Source organism: Phlebotomus papatasi, chromosome 2 (assembly GCF_024763615.1).
Source record: "Phlebotomus papatasi isolate M1 chromosome 2, Ppap_2.1, whole genome shotgun sequence".
NCBI lineage: Eukaryota > Metazoa > Arthropoda > Insecta > Diptera > Psychodidae > Phlebotomus > Phlebotomus papatasi.
The window spans coordinates 44,545,832-44,564,831 of NC_077223.1; the positions used below are offsets into that span (position 1 = coordinate 44,545,832).

Here is a 19,000-nt window from a genome sequence, read left to right on the forward strand (position 1 = left end):
AAATACATGTAAAAATACTGAAGAAGATCTCCAATCAATATCAAACGAATTGAATTTTTTGGATATTCCTAGATTTATTTCTTTGCTCTTTTGCTTGTTTTTCGAGGTATGTTATTATGACATTCGTTGCTGTCAGCTTTCAGGTCAGCTTTGCGAATAGATCCACTGGTGTCCTTACTCTTCTTAATTGATTTTATGGAAAGTTGCTTTTGTTTTGTTTTCTTTGACATCCAATAACAAGAAATTGACAGTTGATGAAGTTTCGAACATTTTTCGAATGTTCACAACAGAAAGCTTCGCGATACGGTGTTTCTTGTCTACCATTTATAGAATGTCAGTATTAAAATAATTCTAATTGTTGACAATTCGATGCAGATACGAATCAATGAAAATACATTTTAAATGGCAATATTTTGTTTTATACATATATCTCAATGACCAGTTAATCGCCTTATGGTGATACGAAAATCGTAGAGATATATGTCCCTTCACTCTCATGAATTTCCGCGAAAGTGAATAAATTGATCGATTGTCGTGTCATTGGTCCCGGCCACCGATTCAACGGTAATTGATTTCGCATGGATCACGCAAAGACAATAGATGGGCAATCACTCTGGAAGACTCGTATACGATTGAGGTGACTGACGGTGGTGGTTTTAGTGGGCAGTAGAGCGAAAAGTGATTGAGTGGTGATTATTTATTGACATGTTGGTAAATTTGATAGAGTTCCTCTTCATATTTCTCTCTAGTCTTGTTGGCATTTTCTCAGCTTTTCCCATCATTCGCCGTGAGCTGGGCACACTTATTCGGATTAATTGCATCGTTGTTGGGACAAAATAAATTACAAGTGGGGTGAACTCTTTTTCGAAATTGTCACAGTTCGATTAGATGGGAAATAGCATGGATCATTTCTTTTTTTTTTTTGTCAATGTTTGGGCCAAAAACAGAGAAGATTAATCAAATAGGTTGGGATAAAAAATGAAAGAGCGAATTGAAATGAAGTGGAAGAGAGCTTTTTTTTGCAGGTGGCAAGAAAATACTATATGAACATGGGAGAGAAAGGGCTCTGGGGTATTTTTGACAAGAATAATCGCTGTATGGTTGAAAATATTTGCGTTTTTTCCACTTTGTGGTGACAGTGTGATGGATGATGAGTTGTGTTTGAAATCTGAGCACACACCTGTCGCTGTGCCAAGAATGACTTGAGGTGGCAACCGCGAATGGAGTTCCCTTTACTCACAGTATTAAATATAGTATAGAATATAATTAAAGCTATGAGAAATAATCTCGTCAACATTAATGCAAACAGGATTAATTACTGATACAAGCTCATACCTAGTGTCTACGTCATCACATCAACCAATCCACCCGCACGCTTTGCTATATATATTTATACATATTTCACCGGAACTGCCATCATCCACATCATAAAGGTGTCAGGGTTGGATGTGACAGGGGCTGCTGAGCTAAAGTGGAATGGGGCGCAATGTAATTAGCAAATTAGACACAAGAAAATGGAAATTGTCTTGTATTGAGAAAGTTGAGTGAATGCCATTTTCACCTGCCTAGATGTGTCATTGGTATATTGGATTATGAAAGGGGTGGTGGAGGGGTGGTACGGTAAACATCAATATGAGGATGCACAATATGCATTCTGATACTTAATCCAATCCAGGCATCACTTAGGGATTTGACTGGAAGGAAATCATCTCATGCTGCGAATTGAATTGCCGATAGCAGTTCTTTGCCGTTTATGCCACTGCTCTGAGGATATTGTCTCACCTTTACCACACTGGAGGCACCCAAAGGGCATGTCATTGTGCATCGCGTGTTAGGCATTTCACACAACACTTGACCCCTATTCATTGGTTTCCGCATTGATACAACACCTAGAGAAATTTCGCACATTGTCGTATTGATAGATTAATATAAGATTGAAATTTCCAGATCACTGATTTTTAGGGATTTGATTTACAAATGTTCGATCCCACAAATTATAGTATATACATACATATACATATATATAAGTATACTTAAGTATATAACATCTGTATTGCTTGAATTTCGAGGTTATAATTCAGGAAAATAATATTAAAATTCAGAAACATAAAGAACATTAAAATCCTTCTTAATTTTTACTTTTCTTTCTGTGACGCTTGGAAACTTCAGCATATCAACTTTTAAAGAGTCTCTATTGTTAATAAATTATCAAAATGACTGTTCACAGCCGTAATTTTTTTATTTAAAAGTATATTGGCTAAAAGGTCGTTGATATTCGAAAAATTTCAAACAAAACTTCAAATTTTCGTAATAAAAATATGCCTAAGATATGATACCACAGTCAAGCGTCTGACAAGTTGGCTTTTTTAAATGGAGCTATTTGAAGCCAATTCCTAAATTGATATAGGACTCAGCTCACGGTGTTCCGAGGAAAAACATTATTTAAACAAAAATTTAGTATATTTATCCCTCCATATGGAATGGTATCTTATAATGCGGAAAAACTTCTCACTTTCTAAATATTTAGCATAACGGTAGCGAGTGCAAAAAATTCCCATATAAAGGACTTTGGCAAAACGGTCCAACCTTTCGCCACGAGTGAAACCTACACCATCGAATAGGTATTGGCAAAGGTAACAACTTTTGTTCCGGGACCAACCCCAAAAATATGTAGGAAAAGCACTAGAGTATAAAACATATGTATAAGAATTGTAATGATTTTTTTGCAAAACCCCTTTTATACAATATCGGTTAATCGTATATTGGTCGTTTCTAAGAATAATTTGTAAAGAAGGACTCAAAAAAAATTTCTTGGAAAAAAACCATATCTTTATCTCTTAATTTTCCTTACAATTTTCCAGATCTTTCTTATAAATCTTTAACGATGCTTCAAACTCTTAAAAAAGGATTGTATCTAGGGAAATGTCTCTTATGCAGTAATATTCTTCTTGAAAAGAATTAAAATCTCTAAAGATCGCAGGGTCCTAAAAGATACCGTTATTAAAATACTTTGAGTAATAAATTCAGAGAAAAAAATGTTTTAATTAATTATACTGAGAACCTTATGTTAAAATTCTTTAGTAACAGTACTCTTACAACCCTATGAACTTCAGCAATCCTAGCTCCTTTTTTAAGGAGAATATTTCTCTGAAGACGACAAAAAGATGCAATCGAGAAAATATGTTTAACGGAATTAAAGAATATTCGAGGATATTTGAGGAAAATCTGGATACAAGAGAGATAGGGATACGGTTTCTTTTGGGAAAATGTTCCTTGAGTTCAGTTCTCTTTTAGAAAACGTTCTTTGGTGCCAAAAACTTACGATATGCCGTTATTTAAAAAAAAGAATGTTTCATAAAAATAGTTCTACCAATTCCTTAAGAATCCTCATTTTAAGATATCTGAAAAAGTTGATGTGATGAACTATAAGTTTCTTCGGGTCATATGTTCAAGATACACCAAGGTCTCTGAAAATACCTGTGATTTGCCATTAAACGAAAAAAGTTTTCGTTTTGTTGCCCATGTAATGTGCGATGGCCTTAAAGCATGGCAAGTTTGTATGGGAGCTACCAGATGGAGCAGTCAGGGGGAAAATCTAAAAATATTTATTTAAAGCTTAAGTCATACATCGACTTTGTCCCGAATTTCATTAAGATCGGTTAAGCCGTTTTCGAGTAATAAATTGTCAAAGTTGTGAATTTTCCGAAGGATATCGTTAATTTCCTAAGGACTGACAGTCCTTTTTGACTTTGAAATTGGAATAGTACCGTTCAATGATTATAAAAAGATTTTCATAATGGGGCAAGAATATTGTGAACCTCATTTCTTTCATTTTCCTCGCAGAATGTTAACACTAAAGAAAGACTCTTATAAATCCATATAGGACAGCACACAAGCCACCTTGCAAAATTTCCAAAAAAGCCCAAAATTTTAAGCTAGACTTTAAATTTTCAAATTTCAGCTATTAGAACATAGAAACAGGAATTAGCTTGAATACAATTCAAAGAAAATATCTTCAGCAAAAGAGTCTAGAAAAAATATGCGTTACGTGAAACTGTTTTACTATTCTTTATAGAATTTCTGTTTCTAAAGTACGGAATTTTCGAATTCAAGATTTGACGATAATAATGGAAAGATGGGGGTAGCTTAGAAAATTTTGATTTTTCTCAAAGTTTTCGGCTCAGACTTCAAATATTCTTAGAGAAGTGGGGCACCTTTGAAATTGAGATTTTTCTCCTATGTTCAACTGGAACTCAGCCATATCATAATCTAATTTAGCTTCTCAATCTATTTGTGCACCTAAATTAAATCGCGATAAGGCTCAATTTTATTTAAAAACAGATGAAAAATCCCAATTTCAAAGGTGCCCCACTTACCCCTAAATGGACAAATATTATCTTTTCACACTTTGTAATATAGTCTGGGAATTCACAGTCTTACAACGAAATTCTCGAGAGTAATATTAAAATTTTAAAGTTGTTTAATTTAAAGTGCATAGTGCCTCGAATCCCATGTCTTGTGAATTGTAAAAAGAACCTGGAAAAGGTGTTAGCAAAATGAGGCTGAAAAGCCATGAAATAGACCATACTGACATTTGCACTCATGCCCTATTCCTAAGTTCTGAGCTTAAGTGCAATGGAGCAGTAAAACGTGGCGTAAAGAGGAAATGTTGTATTCACACATCCTCGGTGTTTTGGGATGGTCTCTTAGCAAGAAATGGTGAGATATTTAATTAAATGAGACTATTGTTGCTCCTAATATTACCATATTCCTGGCAATACTCTGTGCCATCCAGGCGGTTAAATTGCTACATCCCCAAGCTAAAGTTCATGGTGTTTAAAATATCTGTGTTGAATACCCATAGGGAGGGAGGTTTGGAAGAATATTGCGGAAGGACTGTTCTGAATAGAAGGACGATATAATAAATTTATAGAGCTGTCATAAATAGCATTGTGACGATGATAAGAATCGCGATGGTTCTGGGAGATTTTGTGCAAAACAATGCCAGTTGGTGCCACATACAAATACACTTTCTCCTCTATTTTCTTCTATCACTTTGACTCTGTCATCCACAAAATGTGCACAAGGGGCCAAAGGCGAGGATGGATAGGGAAATGGAAAACAATAAAATTCAATGGAATCCCCCTTACAAAAGCATAAGGTCTTTTCCTCCCCCCCCGTCCCAGTACTTTCTTAGTGCAGAAAAGAAAAGTTAAGAAAATTACTCGTTTCCTCAAAGGACTTATGGTACATTGGGACTAGTAGAAGGCTCTTTGGCTGCCAAGGTGCCTTTTGAACATCCAAACCTCTTTTTTTCATTCTTTCTTTTTTTAGAAATCTATTTTTCTCTACTTCATCCTTTTAGATATCCTTCTACTCATGATATTTTTATACATGTTTGCACTTTTCTGCCAAGAATATTTGTGCTCTTGGAAAAGAAATATTCGATTACGGATGGGACAGTTTTAGAAGACAAACCAGTGTATTTGGAATGTTTTAGCTAAGAGAAGAAGAAAAAAAAGTCAAAGAAGCTCCCAAAAAGGCGAACTTTGAAACTTTCTGCAATGGAAGTGTACAATCAAATTGACATGATAATCAGTTATTCAGTGATATTTAATTTGTCGTTCCTCAACTTATCAGCAAAACGTCCGACCATCCCTCAAATTTTCTTCTAATCTATGCCATTGTTAAACTTTTGGGAAAATTTTCAAGGCAGGACTGATTGGCCCAATAGGAGAATGGGATGTTCCCCTAATAAAAAGCCGAAAATCATTGACCGTCAGAAATATTAATCTGAATATTCAATGTTAAAAAAATACACTAAATACTAAAAGGTTTATGGCTCCGGCACACCTTTTAGATCAGGAAAATTTCATGAAGTCGAAATTCGCATCCCTTTCTTCCTCACATGTTTTTCACATGACTATCTCATTCCTTCGCATACCAAATTCGATTGAGCTAAATTAAATTTGGTGTGATGTTTAAAAGAAGAAGAGTGCGAGAGAATGAGTTAGACATATGCAAAGCATATGAGAAAGAAAGAGATTTGAATTTCGACTTCATGAAATTTTTCTGTTCGAAAAGGTGTGCTGGAGCCATTAGCAATCATTTACAATATAGTAAACATTAAAAAATTGTACTAAATTATACTAACAAAAGTGTTTTAGTCCACATCCCAATTTAGAGTTGTGACCGATTAATTTTTTATGTTAAATTTAAACTTTGGTATGGGTTTTTTACAACGTTGTTCCAACAACTACCATCAGGAATTTCTCTTTGTATTGAACTTTAAAGAATTCTATCAATTACTCCCTCCGTCCCGAAAAAGTCGTACGTTAGTTAGTACATTTTATATGAAATAATGTACAGTAGAACCCCGCTATAGGCCATCGCTCTATAGTTCACAATTTATCGACCGTTGATTTCAAAACACTGATTTTAAGTTAGGTTATGTTTTTTAGTACGCGACATGCAAAATGTTTTCATAATTATTGTAATATTTTTGGCAAACTTTATTGAGTAGTTGTGATAATTGTGATCCATAATGAAGAGAGCGAGGATAAGTACCACAATCGCAAAGAAAGTGGAAGCCGTCGAGCAATTTCAATACTAAAAGTCGTTGATAATTTTAAAAATGACATGGACTGTGCGACCCAAGTGTCAAATCTGGAATCAAATATGGCCTTTAGCGAGGCTCTACTGTACAACTTTTTTTTTGGGACAGAGGGAGTAATGAATTGGCCATATCCCAAATCAAATTGGTATTATATACCAAAATATTCAATTCAATTCAATTGCTTTCATAGTCTTAATAGGGCTTAATTTTAAAACATTTCCAACTGGAAATATATGATAATGCCCAGCACACAATAACTTTTATTTTCAAACATGTTTTCACAATTTCCCATAAGAGTGAGTGAGATGACTAGATCTAGATCTCACTCACTCTCATTGAAATTTCAAAAATATGTATACAAAACAAAAGTCAATGTGCGCCAGGCATAAAGGCTTCTACGGACGTTGTATCTTGTTATTATTATTATTTTGACCAGGAGGGTGATATTAGCTCTGAAAAATGCAACCAGTGTAATTTTTTCCCTGTTTTCGTACACATTTCACGAGATAAAACCAAAACTACGTAGATTCCCAATTTAGGGTTTTCGTTTGCCTCTTCATTATTAAATTGGCTTTTATTGTGTATTAGTATTTTTCACTAATTCATTTTACAGTGACAGAAAACAGCTAATAAACTCAAAATTTTTTTCGGTTCGTTAGAAACATATGGGAAACATAGGAAATATCATGCCCTTGAATTTGACTCCAAAACTTATTTGCAAAATATTAAATTTTTAAAAATAAAATCTCTGTTGCAAAAATGTTATAACAAATGTGCTCTAATATTAAAAAAAAATTAATACTACATAATAATTTATCCAAACTCTACCTAGGGGAGACTGGGGCAAAATTTGTCAAAACAAAAATTTCAATATTTACTACTCCCTCCGTTCCGAAATAAGTCGTACGTTTGGGAAAAATTCTTGTTCCGAAATAAGTCATACGTTTGGGAAAAATTGAGATTAAGGGAAAGTTTGTTAGTAAATGTTTTGTGTATCAACAATTATCTCTTGTAAAGAACTATTGCTGATGTCCAGTACTAAAATTGGGGTCCAGTCTTGATGGTATGTTGAGGAACGAATGTCTTAAAAATGTCTTATTTTTGGCGTTTTATTTTCAATCTAAAATAGGTGCAGAATGATGAGAGATACAGACTTGGGACCTTCGGGGGACCCCCCCTATAAGTTGACCCTGGGAGCATTAATATGTTCTTTATTTTACCCCCACCCCTCCCCTTCCCCTCCAAAATCATGTTTTTAGGATTACTCGAAAACACGTCGTGCGATTTCTTTTTTTCAGTTCTGGATATGTTTTAGAGAAACATATAAATGGTCCCAGGGTCAACTTATGGGGGTCCGCTGAAGGTCCCAAATCCCTATTTCTCAACATTTTGCATCCAGATATTCGAACACATAAAAAAGGATGTTCTTTTTATTGCTCATTCTGTAAAATTTGAGATATAAAAAATGTCATATCAGTAATAACTGTTGAGTTCTGCTTATGCATACTAAAAGTTTAGAACAAATTCTAGCCTGTAATGTTAATCATAGTCCATCTTGTAGTAATTAACTATCTACCGGAACTCTTTGAAAAAAATGCGAAAAATGAACAACTTCAACATATCGATTCCTCAACTTACCATCGTGATAGAATCCCTATATTATCCCTGAACATAGAAGATAGTTCATACACAAGATATTTGCAAATAACAAAAACATTCTCTGAAACTATTCCTTAATCCCTAATTTTCTGTCAAACGTATGACTTATTTCGAAACGGAGGGAGTATTTTCTAAAATAAAAGAGACTCAGGCTTGAATTTTTTAATATAGATATCCTTCATGAACTTTCTTAAATTTACAAAGTTTCAAGGGATTCGAGGAAGGATTATGTAAAATAAAAAATAATGAAATTTTGAGCCCCATTTTTGGAATATTTGGCTTACAGGAAATATCAATACTGATTAGCTCAATTTAAGCATATTTCTCATTAAGATAGAGAAAAAATATCTTAGACAAAGTTGTAGAGGAATAAATTTCCTATAAAAATATGTCTATTTGATATTTTTAACGTTTGCGAGAGTAAAATCACAAATTATCCGAAAACTGACAAAATTTGCCCCAGCATTTTTGAGAATCTCCACAAAATCGACTTTTAGAAAATGATTCGAAAATCACATTTCTTTCGAGATAGAGGAAAATAGTCTTCTGCAGTGTTGTAGAGCAGTAAATTTCCTATAAGAATATGCTCATTATAAAACTTTAAGTTTTCTCAGAGTTCGTGAAAGAATTAAATATGCATTTTGACAAGTTTCGCCCCAGTCTCCCCTATTATATAGTACAGTCTTAACAAAAGATTTTTAGATCCAAACCGTAGGAAATAATTTAAAATCTATATCTTGTGGATAGTTACTGGCACAATAATTTTATTTTACAAAGGTTATTTAGCTGATTTATTTATTTTTGAACAATTTTTAAACTTACTCGAATAAAAGAATGTTTCCACAATTTATCTTAAGTACCGTGTAGCAATTACTAGAAAAGTCCTTGATAACATTATAATCTCTTACAAAATCTCTCAAAAGTTTATAATTTTGAACTGCTGTATTAATATTGTTTTTTTCTTCTATTTCAGGTAATGAACACCAAATATGTCAAGTAACAAAAGCACCCAATTTTCCAGACAGAAGCGTCGTAAATTCTCATATTTACTCCACAAGCTGTAAGTGCAAATGTTTAACTTTTCAGAAACTTTTCTCTAAAGAGAACTTCAAAAGATAACTTTAGCGAAATCAGAAAGTTCCCTTTTTCCTAAATTTTCCATTCATTTGTTTTCATATCGTATGTTTGGGTAAAAAATATTTACAGTAATTTTCTTCAGTGGATATAATGTCGTGTTTGAATATGTCTATATTGACATCTTTTAGCCTTCACATTTGCTTTTAATTCATAATTTTCGAGTGAGTGCCTATTCATGCCTCAAGTACTCTATTCAACCCGGAATATTGCTTAGAAAAGCTTTGGAAAAACTTTTTAATTGATAAGTTTGTCAACGATGAAAAGGTGGTTCAGGGAGATTTTGAGTGGGCCTAAAGCATGTCTTCGTGAATGTCAGGATTGAATTTTAAATACGCGACGGTGTGTAAAGAAGAACAACAATTATCCAGTGCTTCTTGAGTCCAAGAAGAGTGACTGCGAATTGAGGGTGGAAAATCCATTGAATGATTTATGACCTCAAAGAAAGTCATTCGACTTGCCTTCCACCATATCCTTCCGGAAAGGTCCCCCCACTTAATTAAATTGAAGTCAGCAAGGGCCGTTTTATTTTTCTTCCACTTCGACTTTCTCTTTTTTTCCTTCCTTATTAAAAAGAAATAAAATATTTATCTGACAACACAGAATAAATACTTTCTACTTAGCTCATCGTCCCAGTATGAAGTGCGAGAAAAGTCCATGACAATTTTATCCCTTTACGCGAGATGTTTCCTCTGCTTTTCGGATGTACTTGCCACTCACTGACAGCATCTTCAAAATTTTATCCCAACCCTCTCCCATCCACAATGTCAATGGGGAAGAGATGGTGTGAAAGGCGACCTAATAGAGTTGTGAGTTTGGTGCGGCAAAACGCCATCAGCAGCTAATGCACCTCCCCAGAATGAAAATTGTCAGCTGCAAACACGAAAAAAAGATGCAGTGTTTGAAGAAAATTCCTCAAGAAACACGCAATATGCTTGAGAAAGCAACTTAGAGGATGTGCAAAGTCGTATTCTACTAGGAAGCACTGGAACGGGAAGAGATTTTACAGATAATGCCACTGTTATCGTCCATGTCATGCACACAAAGAACGTCTAACAGGTGCAACTTTCATGAAAGAGATGTCGAAGTGCTGAGTAATTCTTATAGAATATTTCAAAGAATTTTTTATTTACTTAGTAGATAAAAAGTTTAAAGAGGTGGTCGTGACACCGTCAATCGTCACCATAAACGCCGCATCATGAGACCAATAGCTTTTTCAACTGAAGGATTAATTTATCTAATTTTATAAATCCAACAAATTATAACTTTTAGTAATAAAATAAAAATAAAGTTTAGAATTTAGAAATATTCGGAAACGGAATTGAATTTTTAGTTGGAGATCCATGTTATGCGAATTTAAGGCTGTGCATTTAACTAACTTAATTTAACTTTATGCGCAGCTTTTTTTAAATATTTATTTTAAAAAATAACAAAATTAAAAGAACATTTTATTGTCGAATAACAATGGCACTTTCCTTATATCACTGCAAGCATAATACGGGCTTGGGATCTAAGGTTCAGCCATCTGACTTAACTCCTCTAATTCCTTATCAGGTACGATTTTCTAGGAAATTTTTGTTTAAGATAGAATATTAAGGGCAAATTATCCATTAGATTTTGAAAAATCAACAAAATAGTTTGTTATTTAGATATTTGAGGCCTTCAGGAACTGGTCTAAACCTCCAATCTGAAAACAACATAAACCTCAACCTTATTCTAGAAGGTTCAAAATTTTTAAAAAGCAACTAAACAGGAAAAGAATAAGCCTGGTCTGTGAATGAACCGTCATTGAGGTCATTGACAAATCGGTTTCGGGCGATCGGTGCCGAACAGTCTCCATGATTGAATGATTGGCACTGATTAGTTTCCATGATCAGGCGATCTGTGCCTAGTTGTCTCAGATTCAGGATTAACCATTAAATTTTGAGTTAAAAGTTGAAGTTTTTCAATACTGTTCTCGTCATATCTTTTAACAGTGAATGCTTCAAAATATGCTAGTTGTATCGCCATAATCCAAAAAAAAAACTCCCTATAATTTCTTTATCCCATTTGGAAGTAGATAAAAATCATTATATCTCACTACCCTTCTCTATCCTCTCTATATCGAGTGGCTGTGCTCCTGTGGAAACTGGCTCTTGCAGGTGGACTGCCTATGTGAAACCAGTCACAGTGGCACCCATCGTTTTGGAGATCGGCAGTGTTTCCCAGAAGTTCCGGTCCTTTTCAAAATTCGCTTGTGCGTCCGCCACATAATGCACATTTTTAAATTAGGGGAATGTAGGCATAGTTCGCACAGAGTGCACCTTCAAACGATGCGAATTTTCTCTTTGTTTGCAAAGAGCTGACCTACAATTTCTTATTTCGTTTTATGAGCTTAATAATGATCTATCTTATGGCTAAGAAATGACGAATTAGCTCCTTGCAAACAAAGAGAAAATTTGCGTTATTTGTAGGTTCACTCTGTGCGAACCATGCCAACGTCCCCCTAAGCAGCTAAAAAAGTTTCAAATATTTTTTCACCATAACAAAATTTGAAATTAAAGTTTTAAATTTATCTAAAATTTAATAACTGCTGTACCACGTAATAGAATTTAATTTCGTTTGTAAATAAAGGGGCTGATCATATTGTAAATAATCCTCTCGTTCAGTAATAACTTCCCCGATTTGAGAGCTCTCTCCGGTTGAGGTTTTTCCTTTACCGATTCGAAGGTATATCAGAGAGAACTTACCTAAAAACCCATTGGAAGTTGGAATGTTTAAACCGACGAGTTACACAAAAGATCAAGTTCATCAAAAGGACATTTCTTTGAATAAAATAGCCTTTGACCCTCTAACGGTGTTTTCTTTAATATCCAAAAAAAGTAGTTAAATAATTTTGTCTAGGGTAAATAATGATCCACTGAACTCAAAAATACCATCCATTCTTCATTATCTCTTTCCGTTTGGGCCCTAGGTGAGAAAAGATAAACACCGCCTCCAGGCGGTCATATCGGTTTAAGGCATAAAAAGACTGAAATATTTTAATTGAAAAATAGTGAACAAATAGTAAAATAAATGAATTTTAAACGTTTTTATGGATGAATGTTGTATGATTATCTAAATAATGATAATTTTTAGGAAAAAAACGTTTATAATTTTTATAATTAACGTTAATGAAGCTCAAGGTGTTTCAATAAGACTGATTTTTACCGAATAATTCACAGAACAGCTATGAAAACGTCACCTTCTTGTATAATTTAATAATTTAAGGGGAAAGTACTCTCCCTTTGAACGTTCATGTATTCGAATAATTTGAATTTATTTTGGGTTTACTAAAATACTTACACATAATTGTCACATAATTATCAATAAATGATGATAAGTTAACTAATAATTAATAGAAATGTGTCAGTCTCTTAGGAAAACAAAAAAGAAAATTCACATTATTCGAAGGCATGAACATTCGAAGATAGAGTAATTTCCCCTACTACTTTCAGGAAATTTATCAATTTAAACCTTTTTGATAAATTTGTTTCATTTATTTGATCTCGGTTTAAGCCGAGAAACGGCTTAGTAGTGGAAAACTGGTGGTAATTTAGTCAAATCAATATTTTAATTACAATTACGTTAAGCTGTCTCTCGACTTAAGTCGTAACTGGCCGTAAATGTGTCTAGGACATTAAGTTTGAACTGTATTAAAATGCTTATAAAATTAATGCATATAAATTGGTTTTTATTTTTGGAAGTGATCAACAGGACTTTACAACAAATTGGACAGTTTTTTTTAATATAGATAGATAAAACTCACTTAATCTAAATTTAGCAAATAGCATTATACAAATCTTTTCTTCCGAAGCAGTAAAAAATTTGGTTTATTAAATCTAGTGTAATTTTGCGAGTAATCTGCTAGTTTTCATTGGATGAAGTTGCATTCCATTCGTTTCGGATAGTCTTTTGAAGTAGTCAGTAAATTTAAAATTTGAAAAAAAAAATTAAATTACGTTTTATACTGAAAGCTTTTATTGATACATCGAATGGAATACTTTTTGGCTTGCAACACAAAAAGAAGCCCCAAGTTTCCATTTCAAACATCAAAGTTTCCCTTTACAAATTGACCCGTATTGAAAATGTATGAAAAGTTGTTCACTGCAGAGGCAATTTCCATCTCTTTTTTTTACGTCCCCTTCCAAAATCATGTACTTTTATTGAGCTCCATCATTTGGCCCTTTTGTTCATAAATCAATTTATTTGGCACAAAAATGTTTGAGAGAAATAAAAGTATAAATTGCATGCAATTGAGCAAGGGAAATCAATACCAGGGAGTCACTCAAGCACTGGTTCTAGGGAAAATACAATCGGTATGGGATTGAATGAAGAATGACGTAAGTCGTGGTGAAAGTGTTCTAAATCTAAATCGCTTGGCGCCACTTTTCCTGGCAAGGTTCGCGTGACTAAGGGCCATTTACCACGTTGCTCGACTAGACGGACTCCACAATTGTGCACCCCTCGCTTTCTTACTGTTGTTCTATACACAAAGAACACCTGAGATTCAATAGTGTCCTTTTTTTCCCTTCACCTGACGTCACAGGACATCAACGCCGTAAATTTTTCCAAATGAAAGAAGTGTGACTGGAGTCGGAAATTGGGACAACTCCAAAAAGTACCTTTATTAAAATCATTAATGAAATCACGCAGTTTGCGGAAACATTGCCCTCAAAATAGGTTTTATCTCCTCGCAATAAAAACCTCAGAATTACTGTTTCCCATTAAAATTTTAATAATGACTACAGATAGTGACTTAATTAGTTGGTAATTATTGAGGTTTTGGACCAAAAGTTTTTGCTTGTAAATTCCCAGAATCTGAGTTGAAAAAAAGACACTGGCAAAAATGACATAAATATTTAGATAAGAAAATTTACTGATGTTTCATCGTGTGAATAACCAAAAAAAAAACATTTTAATTGAAATTCCTTTTATAATGCTATATGCGTACAAATATAGAGATGTAAGGAGCAGTTTTGTACAGCAACACTGACTTGAACTCTTGTAATATTCTTAATGTTAGTTTAATGATTTTTTTACAAGTATGGTCGCTATTTCTTGTTCACTGTGAGAGAAATTCGAAAAAGTTAAAATAACATTCCGGAAATGTTAATTTTACCCTGCAGTATTGATCCGAAATCGGTCTAAATATTACCCTTTTTAGGTGTATTAGGGGTTAAAGATACTCTTTTTCATGATAATTTTACCCTTAAAAAGGTGTAAAATTAACATTAAAAAATGTTGATATATTTTTACGCCTAAAAAGTGTTAAATTTCTGAGGAAAAAATGTTAATCGCACCCTCTTTTTTTTCTCGGTGTTTAAACAATGGTCATCTGCGTCATAGATCCAATACTCTATCGTCTATCCACTAATTAATTCTAGCTAGCCCCATTTTATATTTACAAAATCGATACACTCTTTATTGTCTCACCATACCGAGAATATTTAGCTCGTAATGTTTGACAGCAAAGGATCAAATGAAGTAAATTTAACGAAAGAACGTCTAATTACTAATCCTCAACTTTCAGTATATTATAACTTCGATTTAGCGACGAATTTTACTAGATGTAATTCTCGATGATCAATCTAAGTCTATTATGTAGCCTAAAAGATACAGACTTCCGTTCTTTGGTGATGGTTTATGAGTTCGAAAAACTTCCCATACCCGTGTTTATAACTTTACAGGGGAGGGTTGAACGCTTTCAGATAATCATGATAAAAAAAAAATTAAAATGAAAAATAAAATATTAAATATATAATGATAAAGACAACAACAATAAAAACATATTTATAAAATCAGTTCATATTTATTTGGAAAAAGATAAATTTATGAAAAAAAGCGGTCAAAAAATAAAGTTGTGCTGCTAGAAAGTTCCCCATCTTCTCCTACACAATTGCAAATTTCTGTCCGCTTCTTTAAATCAACTTCAAATACCCCTCGAAGAAATTCCAAAGACGGAGATACTTCTGCAGCATCTAAAAGTTGTATTCAATTTAGCAATTGTAATTGTGCATTGTGGTAAACATTATGTTGTCTTTGTGCAGAATTTCCCATCAAAATCCATGTTGGAAATTTGAGTAAATCCCCTCGAGATTCTTACATTAGTCTTAATGAATTCAGAAGGCCCTCAAGTGCCACCAAAATTGCATATAAACGCAACACATGTGGCTGAAATTGCGATGGAAATTGGTGCTTTTGCTGTAATCTCTGCACCTCAAATAAGTAATAGCTTTAAGATGAAGCTATGAAGGGTTTGTATTGCACTGTGGGTGGAATATTTCTACAGTAAAAGAGATGGGGGAGATTCTTGTGAATTTGTCTTGGTGAAATAAATTTAAATTGGAATTTACCCCTTTTTCATTCTCACTCTCCAGCACACACTCCACCTCTCCCCCTAACCCCCTTAAAAGCAGCAACTTCTTGCATATGCAATGAATGAGTGAATTGAATGGTGTTGAAGAAGGAGAATTGGACTGAGGAGAAGAAATGAGGGAATTGAAGAACAAACCAAAGTAATTAAACTCTAAAATATTGATGAAAATCCTGAACTAAAACGAGGAAAACGATTGATTACATAGACTGTTTAATGAATTTGTCTATTTCACAAACGAAATACATCTCTTCAACCCCAAGTCAAATGTTTAAAGGGATGACAGAGTACGATGAAACTTTTTTGCCCCATCATCTACCTCCATATTCTCGCCCCCAAAAACCCATCCTTTTCAAATTGTTCAACATCTCACCGACAGAAATTCGTGTGACTTGAGAAAGAAGGACGATTAAGGAAATATAGGAGAATTTTAATCTTGAATAGAATGTGCTGAAAAAGTGCCTGCGGAGTCAAGTAGATGGGAGAGTAATAAGGAAATTGCAATATAACTTTTGAGACAAGAACGCCACTTACAAAAAAAAAAGAAAGATACTGAACCTCAGAAGGAAGGCAATTTATTCCCGCAGTCCAACATTTTTTTGTCCCTTTGTCTTGCAATTTTAATGGTAATTATGTATACATTAAGGACACATCAAATGCCTTTGATCATCGATGCATAGAGCCTTCAATTTGACGTTCTTATCTCTTTTCTCAACTTCTGTATCTCGTTTTTGGCCTCCAGGAGTGCGAGGATTTTCATGAATATGCGTGAAAAGTGTTAATCAAACGAGAACACGACAGATGAATATTTTGCTGGTGAAGTAACTTTGGGTAGATGCTGAAGGGCGGAAAATTGCCACGAAACTCATTTAGGAAGGAATTTTCGAAATTCCTGAGAAAGATTTTGTGAATTTTAAACTTTGCTAAAGGCAAAAACCATTTAAATTTTACCATCGTAATGTTAATATTGAAGTGAAAACACTAAAAAGTTTATTAGTTGGTTATATTGGCTTCCAAAAAAAAATTGATGGAAACAACGTCTCAGAATTGCAAAACTTTGAACTCGTGACTTAAATTCTAAAAAAAAGAAATCTTACTTTGTCTAGTCCAAGAACAGATCAATAAAGTTTTTAATCGGTCCAACACTTGAGAAAAATCGGGAAAAGACATAAGATGGAATAGGCTAATTCAGAACCTGCCCCAAATAAGATTTTTTCATAACTCCATATGAGTACAAAATTTTCAATATTAATAAGAGTAGAGAAAAGCATCCTATCTTTATGGCCTCTACACACTAGATAAATTTATGTCCATAATTAAGAGTTTCTCTTGCACAAGCGTAGGGAATTTTCTTCAATATGGACATTAATTTCTCTAGTATGTAGAGGTCATTAGACGACTCAAGCTTCGAATTAGTCATTTTTTCAATATAATGTTAGTTTTTAAAGAATTTGACCAATTATAATATTATATTTTAATAGCTAGTCTGATGCTTCAAATTTTCTGAAAACAGCCATGGGTTAACTTCATTAGGAACATAGAGAAAAGATTGAGTTATTTGTAGCTTGGGTCATCCGAAGTTAGCCCACTTTCCCCTACAAAATCTATATTTTATCTATTTCACAATCTCATATAATAGAAAATTCATTCATACTGATAAGTTTTAATAAAAAGAATGACATGTCTAGAGAGAATTGGACTAGGGGGAAGTGAGGCATATTTGAAATTGGCATTTTCACCTATTTTTAATTAAAATTGAGCCTTATCGTGACATAATTTAGCTGCGCGAACAGATTGAGAAGCTAAATTATCTTACGATATGACTAAGTTCCACTTAAACATAGGAGAAAAATCTTAATTTCAAAGGTGCCCCGCTTTCGAAGGTGCCCTACTTCCCCCTACGAGTATTCTGACCTAGTGTGTGAATTTATTTTTAGTGGCAGAGACCTTGCCTTTAGTTTTTAACTTCTTCAATAGCTTTCAATTTTATTTGAGAATTTTAGAATGTCTGAGAACATTTTGGGTTTGATATTCAAGTCTTTATTTAAATATTCATTAATAATTTTTTTAGTAAATATAAATTCTTTTAAATATGCATTAGTTTGCCCTGGTGCACAAATATAGAAATTTTTCAATTAATAGAAAATTAAGAGGGGACACTTATAGTTACCTTTAAGCCCTCCAAGTTTTTTAACATCTAATTCTTTCCCTGCTTCTCTAACTTCTGACTTTTTAATAAAAATTCAATTTCTTCTAATTTCTTTTTTTTTTCTTTTTTTATTCTGTTAATCCCACGTTAATACTGTTGCACTATTAACTTCAACCGATTTATATATACCGTAATTGCGCGTGACTTAGTCTCTTGCGGGTGATTTCGACACCCTCCTGTTTGTAAGCTTTTCTTTAATTCTAATGTTTAAGAACGGTTCACATAGATCACACGTGGTAGATCGGATCAGTAAAGACCATCTTTAAGTTCTAGAAGTAAAGAAAAGCGTGCGAACAGGAGGGTGTCAAAGTCACCTGCACTTACGGTAACCTAAAAGATTACACGAAATACACAGAATAAAGAAAGAATAATGTAACTTAATTTCTCGTAAAATTTTATTATTATTTCACAATCACTTTAAAGCTAACCCAATGGAATTGTTTAAAACTTGTTTAAAAGATATTTTTAATGAATTAAAATTTTCCAAAGTAAGTTAAGAAGTACATTAAAGTGCTACTTTTTGACTTGAAAAAAGAGACAACAAAAGGTGAACTTGTCTTGGCTGCACTTGAAGCAGACTGACTAAATTGGTCGCTCTTTATTGGAGCGTTATACGGGTTTCAGACCTAAGACTTAGCCAAATAACTTAACTTCTTTAACTGGTTTTTGGTCAAGATTTTTGGAGAAATTTCGATTCAGGATTAAATATTAAAAGCGAATGATCAATGAGATTTTTAAAAACCAGTAAAAGTGATTGTTTTTTTAGGATTTTGAAACCTTCGGGAACTGGCCTAAACGTTTAGTCGGAAGACCACTTTACTTTGTTGATCTTTGTATCAGATGTTAGCCATATATTAGGTGAGATTCTTAACAATCTCACCTACTATAATCCTAACAAAATTTCATGTCGTCCGATCGACCTCAAACTTGGCCAAAATGTGTTTCAGCACTTCCTGATCACGAATATATATGTGGCTATTTAACGTTC

General features: G+C 33.6%; 1 protein-coding gene across 2 annotated transcripts in view; it reads left to right on the top strand.

Annotated features, from left to right (window-relative positions):
• LOC129801239 (Krueppel-like factor 7) overlaps nt 1-19,000 on the top strand; it is a 364,143-nt gene that overhangs the window by 294,701 nt on the left and 50,442 nt on the right. The window contains exon 1 of one of the 2 annotated variants that reach the window (XM_055846122.1): nt 9,257-9,335. The exons of the other annotated variant lie outside the window; for it this stretch is intronic. The gene's annotated coding sequence lies outside the window, so the exon portion shown is untranslated. Of the gene's footprint in view, nt 1-9,256; nt 9,336-19,000 lie in introns of those variants that run through there. 2 annotated transcript variants of the gene reach the window in all.